The sequence below is a fragment of the Hordeum vulgare genome, chromosome 2H, assembly GCF_904849725.1.
Source record: "Hordeum vulgare subsp. vulgare chromosome 2H, MorexV3_pseudomolecules_assembly, whole genome shotgun sequence".
Taxonomy (NCBI): domain Eukaryota; kingdom Viridiplantae; phylum Streptophyta; class Magnoliopsida; order Poales; family Poaceae; genus Hordeum; species Hordeum vulgare.
The window spans coordinates 268586445-268592444 of record NC_058519.1 but is presented as its reverse complement, the minus strand read 5'-3'; positions in this window follow the sequence as shown (position 1 = coordinate 268592444).

Genomic DNA, 6000 nt, shown 5'->3' with positions numbered 1-6000 from the left:
CAATCAACATGAAGGAAGTCAAAAGTTTCCTCGGACTCGCGGGATACTGCCGCAAGTTTGTCGAAGGATTCTCAAGCATAGGCCCACCTATGAGTCAACTATTGAAGAAGGACAAGAAGTTCGAATAGACACCGAAGTGTGAGGAAAGCTTCCAATAGCTCAAGAAGAGGTTGACAACATCACCAATTTTGGCCACCACTGATATTCACAAGGAGTTTGTTATATATTGTGATGCATCAAGGACCGGGCTTGGTGGTGTTCTGATGCAAGAGGGCAGAGTCGTGGCATATCTGTCCCCACAACTACATCCTCACAAAGAGAACTATGCCACTCATGATCTCGAGCTGGCAGCATTGGTTCATGCCTTGAAGACGTGGCGACGTTACTTTCTGGGAAAGCGATGTGAGGTATACACAGACCACAAGAGTTTGAAGTATATTTTCACTTAGGAGGAATTGAACATGAGGCAACGAAGATGGTTGGGGTTGATCAAAGATTACGACCTCAGTATTCAATACCATCCCAGAAAGGCCAATGTGGTAGAAGATGCCTTGAGAAGGAAGGCGTGCTCCTTGAATGCTATGATTAAGGAAAGGCTACCCGCCTTGTATGAGGAACTTGAGAGCTTCGGGTTGGAGCTAGTCGCACCAGGATATCTAGCCAACCTTGAAGCGAAGCCTACATTGATGGATGATTTCAAGGAAGCTTAGAAGGGACAAGAGAACATGGATGGTCTCAAGAATAAGATCAAGGATGGAAAGGCCCCAGTATTCCTACTAGATGAGCACACAATCGTATGGTTTGGGGACCACATTTGCGTACCCAACAAAGCTGAGCTCAAGAACCTGATCTTGGAAGAAGCACATGACATTCTATATTCCATCCACCCTAGTGGCACCAAGATGTACCAAGACCTCAAGGCAAGATTCTGGTGGCATGGCATGAAGAGAGAGATAGCCTCTTATGTCGCTAAATGTGACGCATGCGAGAGTGATAAGTTGCGACCCGCTGGACTGCTACAACCTCTCTAATTGCCTGAATGGAAGTGGGACAAAGTTTGGATGGACTTCATCACTAGTATGCACAAATCAAGCAAAGGACATGATTCCATTTGGATCATTGTCAACCACCTGACCAAGGTATCCCACTTCATTCCCGTTAATACCACCTATGGTGGGAGCCAGCTAGCCAACCTCTACATCAATCGCATCATGAGCCTTCATGGAGTTCCTAAGGAGATCTGTAAGATCAGGGAACTGAGTTCACCTCGAGGTTGTGGAATAAGTTTCACGAAGCTATGGTAACCAAGCTATCCTCCAGCACAACTTTTCACCCTCAAACCGGTGGGTAGACAGAACGAGTAAATCATATACTCGAGTACATGTTCCTCAGTGCTTGTGTCTTGGCATGTGGATCCAAGTGGGAAGATTGTTTACCCTTTGTCGAGTTCTCCTACAACAACAACTATCAGTCCAACCTCCATAGGGCACCATTTGAGGTGTTGTATGGTCGCAAGTGCCGCACTCCCATCAACTGGTCAGAAACTGGAGAAAGGGCTGGTCTTCGGACCAGGTGTTCCCCGTCAAGCATAAGAGCAAGTTCAACTTGTTGAGGAATGCCTAGAGTCCGCCAAATAAAGACAGAAGAGCTACGCCGATTCCCATCACCGAGACATGTGTTTCCGTGTTGGGGACTATGTCTATCTTCGAGTCATGCCTCTCAAGGGAACAAATCGCTTCCACATCAAGGGGAAACTTGCACCAAGGTACATTGGCCCCTTCAAGGTCACCACAAGACAGGTATAAGTTGCCTATTAGCTGGAGCTACGATACGAACTTTAGGACGTCCATAACGTTTTCCATGTGCCGCAAGTCCAGAGGTGCCTCCAAGTTCCCAACCGCCCTGAGCTCTACAAGGATATCGATCACCAATCCATCGATATTCAGCTAGACCTCACTTATATTGAGAGACCAATCTGCATCCTGGATGAAGCCGAGCATTGCACCAGAAGCTGCACCATCAAGTACTTCAAGCTCCAGCGGAGCAACCACACTAAAGCAACATGGGAGCGTGAAGACTACCTTAGATACGAGTTTCCTTCTCTTTTTAGCGCCTAGCCTAGGAATCTCGGGGATTAGATTCTTGTAAGGGGGTAGGTATGTCACACCCTGTGCTGTACCGCTTTTGCCACATGTTGTTTATGTAAAAATCAGGACCGGTTAAAACTTTTTGCATGTTTGTGATGATTGATTTTTGTTGCAACTTGCTTGTGTGACTGATTGAGTTTTTGAATCACTATAGTTGTTCTTCTCTCTAAAACCTACCTCCTTGAGCCCAAGCCCTTGCCCGTTGATCATAAAATGTGAATGAAACCGTAAAAACCATTTTTATAAATTATTAATTTTACAAAAGGCATTTAATCATTTCAAGTTCTCCAAAACCCCTCATTGGGATTTGCACTCCAAATTCCCAATATAGGAGGGATGTTTTACACCAAAGACATTATTTGAATCCTGTTATTCAAAAGACTTCCCAAAAGCACAAAATAATTATTTTTAAAGTTATTTTACTATTTTATTTAACTAACTTTTTTGAGGAAAAATGGTATTTCATAGAGAACAATTATTTTCTTACTTCACAAATATTTGATAAAATTTTGGGAAACTGAGTGGACTTATATTTTCCACACATAAGAGTTTCAACACATGGTCTTGTTCCCAATATTGGACAAAACCCCTCATAATCTTTCTGCCTATTTCTAGATTTTGAAATATTTCCATAACAAATATTCTCAATAAATTCCAACAAAATGCTAGCAAGTCACACCTGATAAATGTGGTGATCCTGCAAAGTTTCATCTCAATCCAAGTTTATTTGATCTACTTAATAATCCCAAAACGCTTCTTGTACACAACCAAATTTGAGGAACTTTATATTGCCAAGTTTATCCAATTGATACCAAACTTTACAAGAGTGATCCATACCCCAAATAAGGACTACACCAAGTTGTGCATTTACGGGAGTTGATTTGATCACCTGAGTCCACAGAAATCTGATTCTGTCCATTTCTAGGGTTTTTCATGTCTACACTGTAACTTTGCTCAAATGAGCTCAAACTTGGTGAATCCTACTTATTTTGCCCATCATTTAATACTGTTAAATCTAACTTGAAGTGGTGTGATTTATCTTCCTCAAACTAGCATCAAACACCTTTTCGTGATTTTGTAAAACTGCTACTTTCACCCTTTAAACTATTCTCCGTCACTCCAAAGTTTTACCACAAGCCCACAGAGTTACCCTTGACCTGCAGTAGCAAGATCTAGCTCTGGTTCAACCATGGGGATAGAGCAAAACCCCAATTACCCCCTCTGGTCCACCCTGGCAAAAGCCTTTTCCCCTCTTACTTTGACCACAACTTCCCTCCTCGGCTCCAAAGCATCCAAGGGGAATCTCCACATCCCCCAGACACTAGAGGACAAGGTGGCATATGCTAGAGCCCTCCAGCATGTCGTGGCATGCCAATACTACGCTCTGGACGTGCTAAAGTGCGCACCTGCACTGTGGAAGGCCAGCCCCGACCAACTTTGGCCCCCTCCGGCTGTGCCCCGAGCCCCCGCCTCGACGGCAGGAACCATGCACCACGTCGTGCCCCATATTTCACCCCTTCTCCTCCCCTACGACGAGTGCCCCGGTTGACCGATTTGGTCAGATGGCGCCCACCACCCAGGCACGCCAGGAGCCAACTCCAGCTCCTCTCCGTTCCCTTTCCAACCCCACACCGCGTCTACGAAGACCGCAAACGCACCCCCAAGTCCCCTCTCCTCCCGTGGCCATTCCCACAACCTCGTCGGTGCACAAGCTTTCGATGAACCGTGCCCCCTCTATAAAAAGCCACCCGGGCCTCCATCTCCCTCCCTTCGACCTCCTGCTACCCCTAATCGCACCCCTGAGCAACCAACTCATCACGAGAAGCTGCCGAGCTTGAGATCGAGCTCCGGATCCGCCGCATAGGGATTCAAGCAATCCCGTCGTACAAGGACGCTCCGGCTCTCATTTCTTTTCCAATGGAACCGCAACAACTTCTTGATGCCCCCTCTCTACACTATTCTTTTGCTGCAGGATTCGGCCCTGGCGACCACCCTCCCGAAGCGCCTCTGCCGCGGGACCTCGTTGGCAGCGACTCCGTGCACCCCGGCTCCTCCCTCCACCACGGGTTGAACGGAGACTCACCCCTGGACCCATTTCCATCACTAGCTGCCCTCGCTGTGCCCTCTGCCATCGCCGGTGAGCTTTCCACCCTCCCTGTCCCGAGGTTGAAGATGACAGGTGGGAGCCACCTGTCATCCTCACCTCTCCCTCGCCTCCCCTCGCTGACATTGACGTCTGGGCCCTGCTTGTAGGGTTTAAACCCTAGCGGGTGCGAGCGCCTGTACCGCCTGAGCTGGTTCGGTGTCTGGGCCGATTCGTCCAACAAATTCTGGCCCAGGAACCCTGACCCTTTTCTTTTCCCTTTTTATTTCTGCTTTGCAAAAATCCCACACGGGTGAATATTTATCCATATTAAAATATCCGTTCACCACAAATCTTGTAACATTATGTAGTATTTTTACAAAAGGTTAGATGCACTTTTTATTTTAAAACCCTGTTTTAGACATTTTAACTGTGACAACCCCAATGCAATACCTTCCCCCTATTGCATATCCTTCTTTGTATGGCACCTTCCTGTGTTGACATGTTGGATTTGGAATAAAAGAGTTTAAGGTTGTGTCTTCATTTTATGTTGCATCATGGCATCATGCATATCATCACTTCTTTTGTTCTTGACTTTTGTTGTTTGTGTTACACCTTGGTATGAAGTGCGGGTGCATGTGTGGATGTGCCTTGGTGTTTGCAATTTGGTCGGGCGCAACAAGATCCAGGTCAAAACCCCTTGCTCCACCGTAGATTCAAAACTCCCTCCTTTCCAATTATATTAGAGGCGGATTTCTAAGTTATTGTTTTTTCCCCAATAAAATGTTCCTCCTCTTCTTGAATTATTCCTATTAATTGTGGGGTGCAACACCCTTATATTTGTATTTATTTTCCTTTTGCTTTTATTTAAAAAAAGCCCCATGTTAAATAAAAGGAATTTATTTTTGTTCTTCCAAAATGTCCTACTTATTTTTATAAATGGGGGCAACATTTTAGAAGACCAACGATATTTTTATTTCGTCACAAACTCTTTTCATTTAGCCCCTGGGATTTAACCAAAACCCTGTTCTATTTATTTGGAAACAACTTTTAACGTAGAGAGAAAGAGCACCAGGCTCAGTTGTTGTTGTTTTTGGCCCAAGGCCTGGCGAGCGACTGTTTTCTTCTTCCTCCCGACGTCATCCCGTGTACGACTCCATAGCCGCCACAAGATCTAACTCCCATCTCTATGAGACGGTTGCTGGCGCGAGCCTCGAGCTATTAAGCTCCACACGTGCCCTCCGAACCCAAGTGTTCAATTTCTCCCCCTCCTTCTCCCCTAGCGCGTTAGGGCCACCTCCAGATCGACCACCAACGCCATGGCCCGTTCCTGTTCGAGATCGACGTTAGCGAAGATCGTCGCCATCTTATTCCTCAACTGTTCTAGGAGCTCGCGGAGGACCATGGGGTTCCATTCGCGACGAGATCAGACGCCAGGAGCTGCTTCCACGACGTCCCCGGCGACAAGGATCTTCTTCCTCTCCAGCGAGCATCGCCTGCAGCAGTTCGTGAGCGATGTTCCTCCCCTTCGTCAGAGCGTCTCTTCTATGCCCCTGGGTGAGCACATCACCTCCATTCCCCTTGCCCTCTCTCCCTGTAGCCTCGCCGTCGCCGTCTAGCGCTTCACCGTGTGTTCTATCACCGAGCAGAGCAAGCAGCAGCATCAATGCTTTGTCAGTTTCACTAGCGCCGCCGTAGTGCAGTAGCGCAGGCAGTAGGCAGTAGCGCAGCAGTAGCATCAGTTATCAGCCATAGCAGTTCGCAACAGCC